Below are 12,523 nucleotides of genomic sequence, written 5' to 3'. Positions count from 1 at the left end.
AACCCACGGACGTGGTTGAGGTCTCGTTTGATCCGGTGCGTGTCAGACATCTTGTGGTCCAAGTTTGATTCACGTCGATCTATATTTGGAGCAGGAATTAGTGAAAAACTTTTGCTAAACTACCAGAAGTGGCAGAACGTGCATCCCGAACATTCTAAAACTTTCGGTATGGCGGTGTAGCGGGATGAATGTGTGGAGTGGGCCGGATGTCACATCATCCATGTTGTTCTGTATGTGTAGATTGTGGCTTTGGGGGGACTTTCGCATGCTGGGAGGTGCGAGCTACAGAGGCTCCATCGGTCTGTAATGGTTGCTGCATGCAGCATTCGTACTGGTTCGAGACGACAGACAGCAGGAGCCGATGCTGCGTTCAATGCAAACTTGGAAAATTCTAATTCATTTTAGTTGTAATGCTGATGTAAAGACAAGCAACAGCAAAAACGGATGCTACGTTCCATGGGAACTCGAAAATTTGTAATTGGTGTCAATACAAGGTGATGGTGTGTTTTATGGGAACTCTAAAAACTGTAATGCGTATCCTACATGACTGACCTGGACCATGTGTATTGCTGCCTGCAGCTATATTATTATTATTATTATTATTATTATTATTATTATTATACTTATTATTATTATTATTATTATTATTATAGTAGTTGAACTAGTAGTATTTATTATTATCTTTTTTGTTTTTTGGATTTATAATGACAGACAGCAGCAGCTCATATCTTATTTCTCACAGGGTCTTTCTGGACCCTGTGTATTGCTGCCTGCAGCTATATTATTATTATTATTATGATGATTATTATTAATAGTAGTAGTAGTTGTACTAGTTGTATTTATTATTAACTATTTGGTTTGTAATGTATAATGACAGACAGTAGCATCTCATATCTTATTTCTCACAGGGTCTTTGTGTTGTGGGAGAGCAATGGCGGAGGCTGTTAGGCGAGCTGGGAAGGAGTTAATTGATTGCCCAATTCAGTCGTGATGGTGAACAAGTGCTGATAGCCGGGTAATTTGCAGACGTGGAGGCAGGAGTTTGGTGCTATCAAGCCGTGGCACCACTCCTCCACCAGTAGATAAAACGGAGCTAATGCATAATTATCCTTTTGCAAATTGGATTGTTTTAACGAACTGTAGAATATAGGCCCCACTTGATTGGAGGCAATCACTGTTTTTACAACCCCATCCCCCTCCCCCTTCTCACCCTCAGGTCATTCTCTGTGTACCCACCTCCCCTTGTGCCCATCTCTGTGTAATCTCCCCCAGTCAATGGAGTCAGAAGGCATTAGAAAAAGCCATCACTATTAACATTAGCGTTTCCTCATCTCTCTGTGCATTACTCTGTTACATTCTCCCATGCTGTATTCCTCCTCTTTTCAACATATTTTCCCCCTATCCAAAGGTAAGGAAATATGTTGTGAAATATTTTGACAAGAATAAGAGTTTAAAGGAAAGGCTGCATAGGAGTGAGTCTACAGTAGGTGAAGCCAGAAGGGGATTTAGAGTGCGGGGCAGCTAGTAGCTGGACATGCTGCAGATAAGGACTGCTAATAAAGAGCAAATTTAATTACAAATGATGGGGAGCAGACTCCTGCCGATGAGCCCGTTAAAAAAAATAACCTTATGACACGCACACACACATCCACATAGACTTGCACACAGACTGAAAGCCTCACATCCATGCATGCACAAACAATGTCTCCTTATTTTCTCCTCAAGAAACCTCCCTCCCTCCCACCCTCTCTTTGTGCGATCGTACGGCTGTTTATTTAGGTGCTCAGTTATCTGCAGTTTAATTTAAAGACGGCATAAACATAAGTGAGCAGTTAAGGCTGTAATGAATCGAAAAAGTGCGCATGCGCACGTGTGTGTGGTCGTGCGTGCACACTTCCGTGCGCCCAGAGGTGGCCGGGAGCCCAGATAACCTAAAAATGCAGATAAACAACAGGAATGGAGAGAACGCGCAGTGGAATAGTGTTGAACCGTGCGGCTACCGGCCCCATGTGATGAGCTTTTCCGAGTGTCGAACATCTCTGGCTCTCCCACTTTTTTTTTTCCTCCCGTCCTCATCTCCCACATAGCTCTCTCCAAGTATTTTTTTTTTATTCTGGTTTTATTTATTTCTGGGTGGCGGTCTTCTCTGCACTTATTCTTCATTCTCCATTATCATCTTCTTTCCTGGATTTGAGTCAAAATCCTGCAAAGGTTGAATAACATTACAGAGAAATGGATGTTTTTGGACAATGGGCATTTTCATGAGGAAAACAGTCAACAATAACAAGAATAACCTTGTATTAAAAAGTTTACAGGCGTTCAGGAGAGTTTTCATGGCTCCTCTCCCTCCTATCATTATTGTTTGGCCGACCTTTGGACACAAAATTCATGAACATCATACGTAACTTGGGATGGGGTAAAAAAAGCTTTACGCGTGGTTGGGTGGGTGCATGTGTTTGTCACAGGCTGTTTCCAAGGCCAGGCGAGCAGGAAGGTGTGGAATATCTACATTTTTGTTTTGCTTTTAATGTTGCGATGTTTTGCAATGGTTTCCTACTGTACGTTGAATCGTCCAGCTTAATTCCCTGTCCTATTTGAACAGAGGCCACATGCTCACAGCATGACAGGAAATCTTGAGTTTTGAAAATGAAATGTTTTCCCCTATAGGCGTGATACAGTGGCTAGAGCTGAACTTGTACACAGGATTGGATTTTATTGCCGTCTCTGTTTTCATTTGGTCCGGAGCCCTGTTTATTTAAACTATCCCAGATGAACTGATCCCTTTCACTGTCCAACTGATATTCACGCACGCACGCGCACACACACATAAAAACAGGGTCAGACTGAGGATCTGTTTGTGTGGTTCACATAGTAGCCTAGCAGTGGCAGCTCTGCCCCCCTTCCTCTCTTAGCATCAACTTACTGCCCCCTGTCACACATCAGCTGCCCCACCCTGAAGATCATTACCAACCTCTTAAAAACCTGCCCCCCATTACACCTTCCCATAGCTCCCTTTCCCCGAGATCCATCACCATACTGACAATGAGCCCATTTTATCATTATTGTTTTATTTCTTTCAAATAAATCCATGGTCCACTTTTGGAAAAGTGGCTAGTTATTGCACAAGTGTTCCTGAAATTTGAATTTTACTCACAAATATACTATGAAAATAAACATGAATCAATTGATAAATGTAACCCGCTGGGTGCACATACATGGCCGTATAATTGAACTGGTGATGGTACCTTAAACACTAACCTTGTGTAACTTTTGTTAATCATATTGTACTTTATACGCCCCAAATCTTAACCGTACATTCTTTCAAGTGCATTATGGTACAGTGATTCTGCTCTTTTGTCTTTATATGATTGGGGATTTAAAAAAAAAATAGAACATTCATTATCCCAGCGCTCAGCTGTAGCAAAGTCTCTTTACATTCACAACTTGATCAACAGCACACTACAAAACCCTCAAGCCGAGTACGGCCTTGTACATCTGCGGCCTGGCGTAAAGTGTGTTTGTTTATTTTTGTTTTATTTGCATCACTCGCTGGTTCACACTGGCTTCAGTTTCTCCCACTTTTCCTTCACACCACAGCCAGTCGTCCTGCGCGCTCCTCTCCCCCTCTCACTGCCTCTGCTCTCCCACATTCTGTCACTTGCACAGCACATACACACATCCAGCTCATAGGGTGCACGGCTTTAAATCATTTGTCTTTTTTTCAAGTACACAGCTGGTGTTGCTATGTGCATATGCGTCATAGAGTATAAGCCACTTGGAACCTTTCTGCATAACTTTTATTGGTGACAAACAATCATAATAGTTTTCTGTGTGTGTGTGTGCTTGCACGTGTGTGTGTGTGTGTGTGTGTGTGTGTGTGTGTGTGTGTGTGTGTGTGTGTGTGTGTGTGTGTGTGTGTGTGTGTGTGTGTGTGTGTGTGTGTGTGTGTGTGTGTGTGTGTGTGTGTGTGTGTGTGTGTGTCAGCTGCTTCCCTAAATGCTGCTCTCCAAATTCCATTCGACACTGCTCCCATGGTTTTATCAATTGGACACCACACACACACACACACACACACACACACACACACACACACACACACACACACACACATTATCACACAATATAACACAGTCTGGACCTAAACCCCAATGCTCACACACACACTGGCATTCTGCTCATTCCTGTGCACTTTCTCAGGCCCTCTGTGTCAAACAGGTGGACTACTGTTTTCTCTTTTCTGTGCTGTCTTTTCTCTGCTCTCTTTATCTTGTCGCTGTGTTTCTCTTCTCTTTCTCTTTAACTTGCATTTACTAATTTTTGTCAATGAATCAATTTTGAACACAAATGGATTTTTTTGCCTTGCCGTCCAGTCCAACCACGCTACTCAGGCATTTATTAAAAATAATATTAATTGCACAGTGTTTAACCTAAACTGATATTCGACATGAGAAAGAGAGATGAAGCGTCTCAGTCTTATGGCCTTAGTCTGCTCGTGGGTCTGTGGCACCTTTTTAGAACCTTGATTAAATCAGGTAGTTTTCCTAAAACAAACAACACAATGGGTCCCACATTTTGGTAATAGATGACTACATAACAGTCACATGCTTGTTAAAATGAGGGTTGTTTGAAAAATCAGAAATGTAAGTTTAATGTTATGAAAACAAAATTAAACAAAATCATCCAAAGGAATGTGTAACTTTGAGGGGGACGAAAGGGACTGCAGGGAAAACTAGCAATGTATAAATTCAGACACATAACTTTCTATCAACGTTATGCTTCGGCTGTATGAATGGTTATTTGTATGGACAGGCATTGTTCAGCTCAGTGCACCGGCTTTCGGCAACATGACACTTGGCTTAAACATCTCAAGTCCCAGAGAACATGTTTGCCTATGCTACAACCCCTTTTTACTAAATCCCAATTAGTAAGCATCCCCTTATCTGTGTTAGGAGACTCCTCCCCTTTCCCTAGACGCTCATCAAACTGTCAACTGGTCATAATTACAGTAGTGATGAACAGAAACCACGTGAGAGCAATGTACAACATATGTCTTGACTGGAATCCACAGAAAATGCACAGAACAAATGAGTATTATAATACTATATATTAAATCTGTCACATTTCAACTTTGTTATTTATTTATTTAGTTAATGTTTTTATCCGAAATCAAATTAACAGCAATGACTCTGTTGGATCAGTAGACCAGTTTGTATTGTGCAACCTTTAAGATGAGATCAGTATGTGCTGGGGACCCTCGGCTGGGTGTGTTTTTGCCATGTGTGTAGCCATGGGGCGGTTGAGGGGCAGGTGTTGAAATGTGTAATCAATACTATTGGTTGCAGAAACCTTAGCCTGGAATGACTGTGACTCCTTCCCAGTTAAGGGGGTAAATGTTTTCTTGCTATCCATAGGAGTGGTCCATGTGCCAGGCTGACTGAATAAATCAGAAACCTAACAGGATGCAGGCAGAGCCCTCCTAATTATTTGAGAACACATGGCAACCCAGGCGGGTGTCAAGTAGTGGTAACTGGTCTGGTTGGGGGAAAGGGTGTTGGAGTATCTAGCTAGATAGGATAGTAGTTAAATACAATGATCTTATTTATTAATACTTACTCAAACTAATGCCTAATACTAAATTGAGTTGTCTTGGAAGATATATTTATCATTTAATGAGACCAGTTTTTTTACTGGATATAATTTTTTCTAGTTGACCTCAAATGATAAATTGAGGCTTAAACTAAAACCCAACTCAACCGTTTTTTGCTATTTAACAATATATCTAAATCTATGTAATCACATAAACATATATTTACACACATAATAAAGAACACAACCTCATATAGCCCCAGTCACATATCTTTATTTCAGCACACAGTGTTCATTCTCACACACACAAGTAGGTGCTTGCGGTCAGCCTTGGACTCCTGCCAAATATATTTTCTACAATACTGTATTATTGTATTATCATATAATCGAACACAATTGTGTACACTTTTTCACTACGTACTCTGCATACTGTGTACACTCGTCACAATAGACAAACTCCCGTTGAATCCATTTAAAACCAGTTCTAGTCACCCCATCGTCCCTTACATTGTGACAAACTCCTTCCTATGTCATGATGCGAACTATGACCATATCAACTTGTGTGTGTCCTGAATAAACTGTTCGTCTCAGGGAGCTGCTCTCGACCACATCTCTGACCCGACCCTTGATAAAGTAAAAGCCAACATCTGTCTGGCCTCTTTATTGAAAACCACGGATTGACAAACTGCAGATTAAAGCGACCCTTTAATTTCTGTAACATGACTTGGTGTCACGAACCAGGATGGAGCTGCGTCCAGGGGGGCCATCGACGACGGAGCTGGCATAGACTAAAACCCTCGTTTGGAGGACCGTCCTTCGGCGGGACTCCGGGGTGCCGCCTCGGTCTACGTTCCTGATAGCGGGGCAAGACAGATGTTGTGCGACGTGTTTGAATTCAGGATTTATTTTATGATCCAAATACCAACAGATTTTTCCTGAAGTGAAGACAGTGGCGGTCTTATTCTCAAAATATTTAACCGAGATTTAGAAGAAACTTGGAAATATAGTAACGACTATGTTTAACAAGAGTTCTATTAAGACCTTAATAAAGTATGTGAAATCGAAACTAGACTTCTATTAAGACCATCAAGTGCGTGAAATGGAATTTGGTTTCCACAGTTCTATTAAGACCGTAAAGTACATGAAATAGAATTTGATTTATCTATTGAGGCTGTAATAAGTACATGAAATAGATATAAAGGGAGAATAATGAAACACCAGTTGACACAAAGGAAATCCCCAGGTTAAAAGGCAATCATGAAATAAATGAAAATTAAAATAAGCAGCTTCAGCTGAGGGAATTGTACTAAAAATAGCCTAAGTGGCTATAGTAGTCCAGGACTGCAAGAAGACAACTTTGCAAGCTGCTAATTTCTGGTAATTTCATGAAAGTTGAGGAGTTGTGTTGAGTTTCTTATTGCAATACGTAAAACTTAAGTCTGTTTTGGCAAAAGTCTCGGGACAGTTGGTGAGCCATTACTACATAAATCTTCACCTTCTGTCAGTAAGAGAGCACGCTGGCACCGGCCCCAACCCCCAACCCCCAACCCCCAACCCACCCTGCACACTCACACACACTCCTCTACCCCTTACCCTATGACAGTAACCCTATCCCCTGCTCCCCTCCATATGTCCGCACACACTGACGTGTTACCATAATAATCATGGGGGTTTGGCAATTGTGTGGGAAGATGAGCACGGTGTCTGAGGAGTGCCAGGTATGTCAGTTATTGGGGCTCCCTACCCCCCGCGCATGGAGGGACACATGTCTGTGGTCCACAGGGGTTGGGTCACTGTTGATCCACTGGGTGGATCTTGATAGGTTGACTCGGCACTGGGCACAATGAAAGAGTATAATGATGTAAGTGTGGTTTTATAGAATTTCAATGCCTTGTCGCAGGATTTATGAGGTGGCTGAACTGCAGTGTGAAAACTCCTCACAGAAAGGGTGCAACTTTATGGTCTTTATTATCTTCGTAGATTATTTTATTTAATAACTTTTGACTTTTTTGAATTATCAGATAGCCATGCACATCTTCAGAGATGTGGGACATTCACGTGTGGACAATATGAACTTGAGCTGCCATTGCTACAGCGGCCTGCCATTTTACTTTTAACCTTTCACATTAGAAGCTGACACAGAGACACAGGCAGAGATGTTGCAAACACACAAGCTTATTGTAGAGAGTGTAACAAGCCGGGAGCAGATGGACACATGTCATGACAGAGGCTCTCCCCGTGTGTGCGTGGGGATGGGTGATTTACATGTTGCTCGTTGATTGCTCAGACGAGTACAGCCACCTCTGATCCTGGGCCTGAACCTAGACCCAAGACAGGCGTGGCTGCTTAAACCTCACCACCCCCACACCACACCGGGGTTATATTCAAAAGTAATCTCCTCCACCTCATCTGTTTAATTTCTACAATTCCTTACCGAGTCATCCCATGACTTTTCTTCCCGATTGGCAGAGAAGAATGTGTTCCTCTAATTAGCACATTGGCTTCAAGGCTTTGTAATTTGGCAGAGCCACATAGGAATGAAACGGTATGAAATTTCACAGTACGGTACGGTAGTATAGTGTATTTCAGGGTATTCATTTCCCCCCTTTCTTTTCTGTCTATTAAATTAATAAATACTTGATATTAAAAAAGGAAAACACACGGTTAAAGCCTCTGCCACAGCGCAGCACAGGAAGGTGCTTGTTGGGTCTCTAAAATTCACAGGAGAGGCAAAATAAGTGACATAGATCAAACGCCGACTTATTTGCAAAATTGAAGATGCAAACCATGCAGGGGCCATGGTTTGGGTCGTAGTTCCAGTGAGGGTTGTTTGGCCGTGTGAGGTCAGTACTCAAGTTTTATGAGTCTATATATTTTTTCTCCTGTGCTTTTTCTTTTCACTCTTCCCAAACCTGTCTACTCCACCTGGCCCTCTACCCAAATACCAGAGCAAGCCTCCAGGACTGGGTCCCTCTAGTCTGAAAGGGAAACCTGACCTCCTAATCTCTTGGACATTTTTCTCAGCCATTCCAACTTTCCATTTTAGTCCTACTGGCCCAGACACCCGAACCCCAAGTCTATTCTCGTCTTCTAGAGTTATTCAGTGAGGACCCTGACCACCATCTCACTCCTTCACCCTAGTTCCTTTCCCAATCCCCCCTCTCCACCCGACATTACCAGACTACTCCTCAACCACCCAAGTGCCCCCTTGGCTCTTGTTGTTGACCCTCCCTGAATCTTTGCCCTCTCTCCCTCCTTTTCACTCCGACAGTGAGTCCAAAGTTTTCTTTAGTGTCCTGTGGCCTCCAGCTATTTAACTCTGTACTCCAAGCCACAATTGGCATCCCAATTCTCCTGCTCCAACACTCAACTTTCCCTGAGTCCTTGACCTCACTTATTGCTCTTACAAAACCACTGTTGTTTTCCACGCCAACAACAGACTGCATTTACCCACCAAAACCCCTTTCCTGCCATTTCTCCCAACTGGTGTCTCCCAGATTTAACCCTAGGTAATAATGTTGCCAATGCTGGAAACCAATATGGGTAAGATATTTCAGTAGAGACGTGACAGACAGGTGTAAATTGAATGATAGATTGGTCAGTGTCTCTTGTCCCTCTTTCATTTTTTTCCCCCTCTTCTGCTCATTTAACTATGTTCCTCCCCTTCACTCAATCTCATTTAACTTGTTACTACTTTCCCCTCATTGCAATCCCACACTGACACAAATATACACACACGCACAGGGAAACACACACCTCATCATCCAGTTATAATTTTTTGGTTGTGTGAGGTATTTAATCATGGCTGATTGTTTGTGCGTGTTTGTCAGTCAGCGTGCTCTTGTTAGAGGATTTTTAAGATAACTGCTAATTCCGGCAGGGCTGTATTGATTAGCTGCACTGGGTGGGAATTGTTTTATAGCCCAGGCAGAACGCCTCCCTTCTTGTTGGTTCTCCAGTGCCCTCCTGTTCTCCTGTTGAGGGTCTCTCTCTGGCTGAATAATTAATGATTAACCTATTTAATTAGTGAGATTTGCTCTGAACAGAGGCAGAGTAATTCAGTTCTCAAGCTCTGTGTGTGTGTGTGTGTGTGTGTGTGTGTGTGTGTGTGTGTGTGTGTGTGTGTGTGTGTGTGTGTGTGTGTGTGTGTGTGTGTGTGTGTGTGTGTGTGTGTGTGTGTGTGTGTGTGTGTGTGTGTGTGTGTGTGCGGAGATGGGGGATGTTGATCACATTTCTGTGGTTTTATTTGTGCAGTTGTTTGTTGGTTTGTCTGTTTTTTCTGTTGGTGTAAGCAGACTATACCAAGTGATTGCAGCATCAAGTGGCTCACTTGCTCTCACGTGCACTAAATTGGAATGGCAATGGCAATTTGCAGTACAAGGCTTAGATACCACTGGCATCATTGCTGGCACCGGTCCTTTTGGAAGTTGTGGTGCTGGTGGCCTTATTATTTTGGTATTGTAAAATTGGCAGGGGAACACTGTGTGCTTGCCAGCAGAGGTTCTAGTGCCAGTGGAGTGTCTGGGTTGGCACGTCCGGCAGAGGGACATTTTCCCTGATGGGTGGCCCACTGTACCACCTGAAAGCATTAGTTGGGGTATTAATAAATTACCCTCTTGCCAACAAATTATTATTGATTTGTCCATTGTCTTTTGTGGATTAATAGAGTTCAGAAAAACAACATCCAAACAAAATCAGTTACAAAACTTCTGACTCAACAAAACTGTTGTCTGAAGTCCTTCCCCTTCCGTTCCCACTGAATAGCAGCGAGGATGAGAAATTGTCAGTCATTTTTTTGAGACTTCTTTCTCATAAAAACATTGTTATATTCTCTTTTGAACACCCCTTTTAAGTATTTTGAAGTTTTCGCTATGAATGACACTAGCTACAACTGACTGTCCAGATTTAACTTTAATTTAACTTAAGGCAATTCGAAATTATAATGCATGCATGTCAATGGCTAACTTTGCTGCATTAAACAACTCACCTAAATCCAAAATTTCACGTTTCAATGTTCATTGTCGCCTATATGTTAGTCCTTCATTTTATTATTGTAGGGGGTGAGTTTAGGTGTGGCCTAGGGTTGGCCACACCCCCAGCACCCCCTCGCTCATTGCCAGTTTTGCAATGCGTTATTGTATATATTAAGTCATGCCCCTTTCCTCTGGTACCTATCGTATTGTATTCTTGCTATTACAAGCTGTAGTTTGCACCTCCTCGCTCCGTTCCCTCTGCTGTTATCCCAATACTTCCTGATTTCCTGAGTCATCAGAGGATGGTTGTTCTGTCTTCCAACGGCTCCTGCAAGGAACCTGGCGGTGGATTAGGTTGTCACAGAGGTCTGCCAGGAGACCTAGGATCAGGGGCCATCACTAATAATACACATCTGTCATTAGGTCCATGTATACAGCGAGATTCAGAACACATACATGCAGGCACACACAGGCCTGGACAAATGCTCGCCCAAGCCCCGCTCCACTGGACACATCCCTCCATGTGTATTCTTAACAGTGAGCTGCAGAGGGGGGTGTTCACATGTTTCCTGCTGAATCAGAAACCAGAATGTGACGTGAACCTCTGCCCTACAGAGACAGATTGATAGATTTGGCCGACAGTAAACAACATTTTGCTGCACTTCTGTGGTTCATAACTGCTTTTGTTTTGACAATCGTTGTTTTTTGGTCTCATTTGCCCATCCCTTTTGCTTTATGTGGGCCCCCCACGTTTACCTGGAAGAGTGGCCTGTGTTGCGTGATCACGAAGGCAGTGCAAACAACACACATCTAATCCAAACCAAAGTAGCAGATAATTTCAGCAGAATTTCCCAAAAGTTCTCCATCCTGTTCAGTGCAGCATTGTGTGACATTAACTGGCTGACACAACACAATGTAGTAAACATAATTAGACTTTTACCTGCTCTCAGACTAGGATAGATATCTGTTTAATACATGAAAACCCCACATACTTTTGTTTAAATGCACCCCTCCCGGGCACACACACATACACATCATCACAATTATTTTTGTGTTGACCACAAAGAGTATGTTTTTTTTTTTTTTTTTTGTTTGTTTGTTTTTTTTTTCCTCTTGAGGCCAACATTGTGTCATCTGCCCACATGTGCAGAGAAGAGAAGAGAGAGACAAGTGACTGTAGGAGAGAGTACAGTATTGATCTGGGACAGTTCATTTTCTGCTGTCCCCAGTTGCTGTGGGGGAAATAGGTAGTTTGTCTTCTGTCATTGTAGCTTCAGAGTTAAAGAAGAGGGGGGGGCACTTGTCTCACCCAGCAGAGGGACCACAGTCCAACCAGGGACCACAGCCCCAAGGGCACTCCACACCATCAAGAAGAATCCTGCACGTGTTTAGTCTTAAAGAAGGATGTTTTTGCAGACGATTAATATACTGTCCCCTAGACAAATATTTGTGTGTGTGTGTGTGTGTGTGTGTGTGTGTGTGTGTGTGTGTGTGTGTGTGTGTGTGTGTGTGTGTGTGTGTGTGTGTGTGTGTGTGTGTGTGTGTGTGTGTGTGTGTGTGTGTGTGTGTTCGGTTAATATTGCGTGGGCTTGCCTGGAGAAGGCAATATTGATCATTCACCGTTTACTGTCCCAGCCTCCCTTGTGAATTGCACTGTGGGAAGTGGTTAATTTGTCTCCTCTGTGTGTGTGTGTGTGTGTGTGTGTATGTATGTGTGTGTCTTTCAGTGCAGGTCTACAGTGTGTGGTCAATTTGTCACCTATCTTAGGGGATGGGGCTGTGGGTCCGAGCTGTTAAATACCTCACTTTGTCTCTTTGGCGACACACGCTGATATCATTGATCCTCCCGCTCGGTGACAGTAATGCTAGAGTGATTACCAAATGGCCATCATTAACCATATGAACTCTGTTGTTGATGGGGGAAAAAGTAAGGTAACATCAAAATGCCTTGGGATGTGAACCAA

The 12,523-nt window shown here is 42.8% G+C and overlaps 1 protein-coding gene across 1 annotated transcript in view; it reads left to right on the top strand.

The window, feature by feature from the left end:
* Nucleotides 1-12,523, top strand: part of zc3h3 (zinc finger CCCH-type containing 3) — a 49,418-nt gene that overhangs the window by 3,593 nt on the left and 33,302 nt on the right. The gene's annotated exons all lie outside the window — the stretch shown is intronic.

This window comes from Zeus faber (assembly GCF_960531495.2).
Source record: "Zeus faber genome assembly, chromosome: 1".
NCBI lineage: Eukaryota > Metazoa > Chordata > Actinopteri > Zeiformes > Zeidae > Zeus > Zeus faber.
The sequence above is the reverse complement of the archived record's forward strand: the minus strand, read 5'-3'. Positions and strand labels throughout refer to the sequence as shown.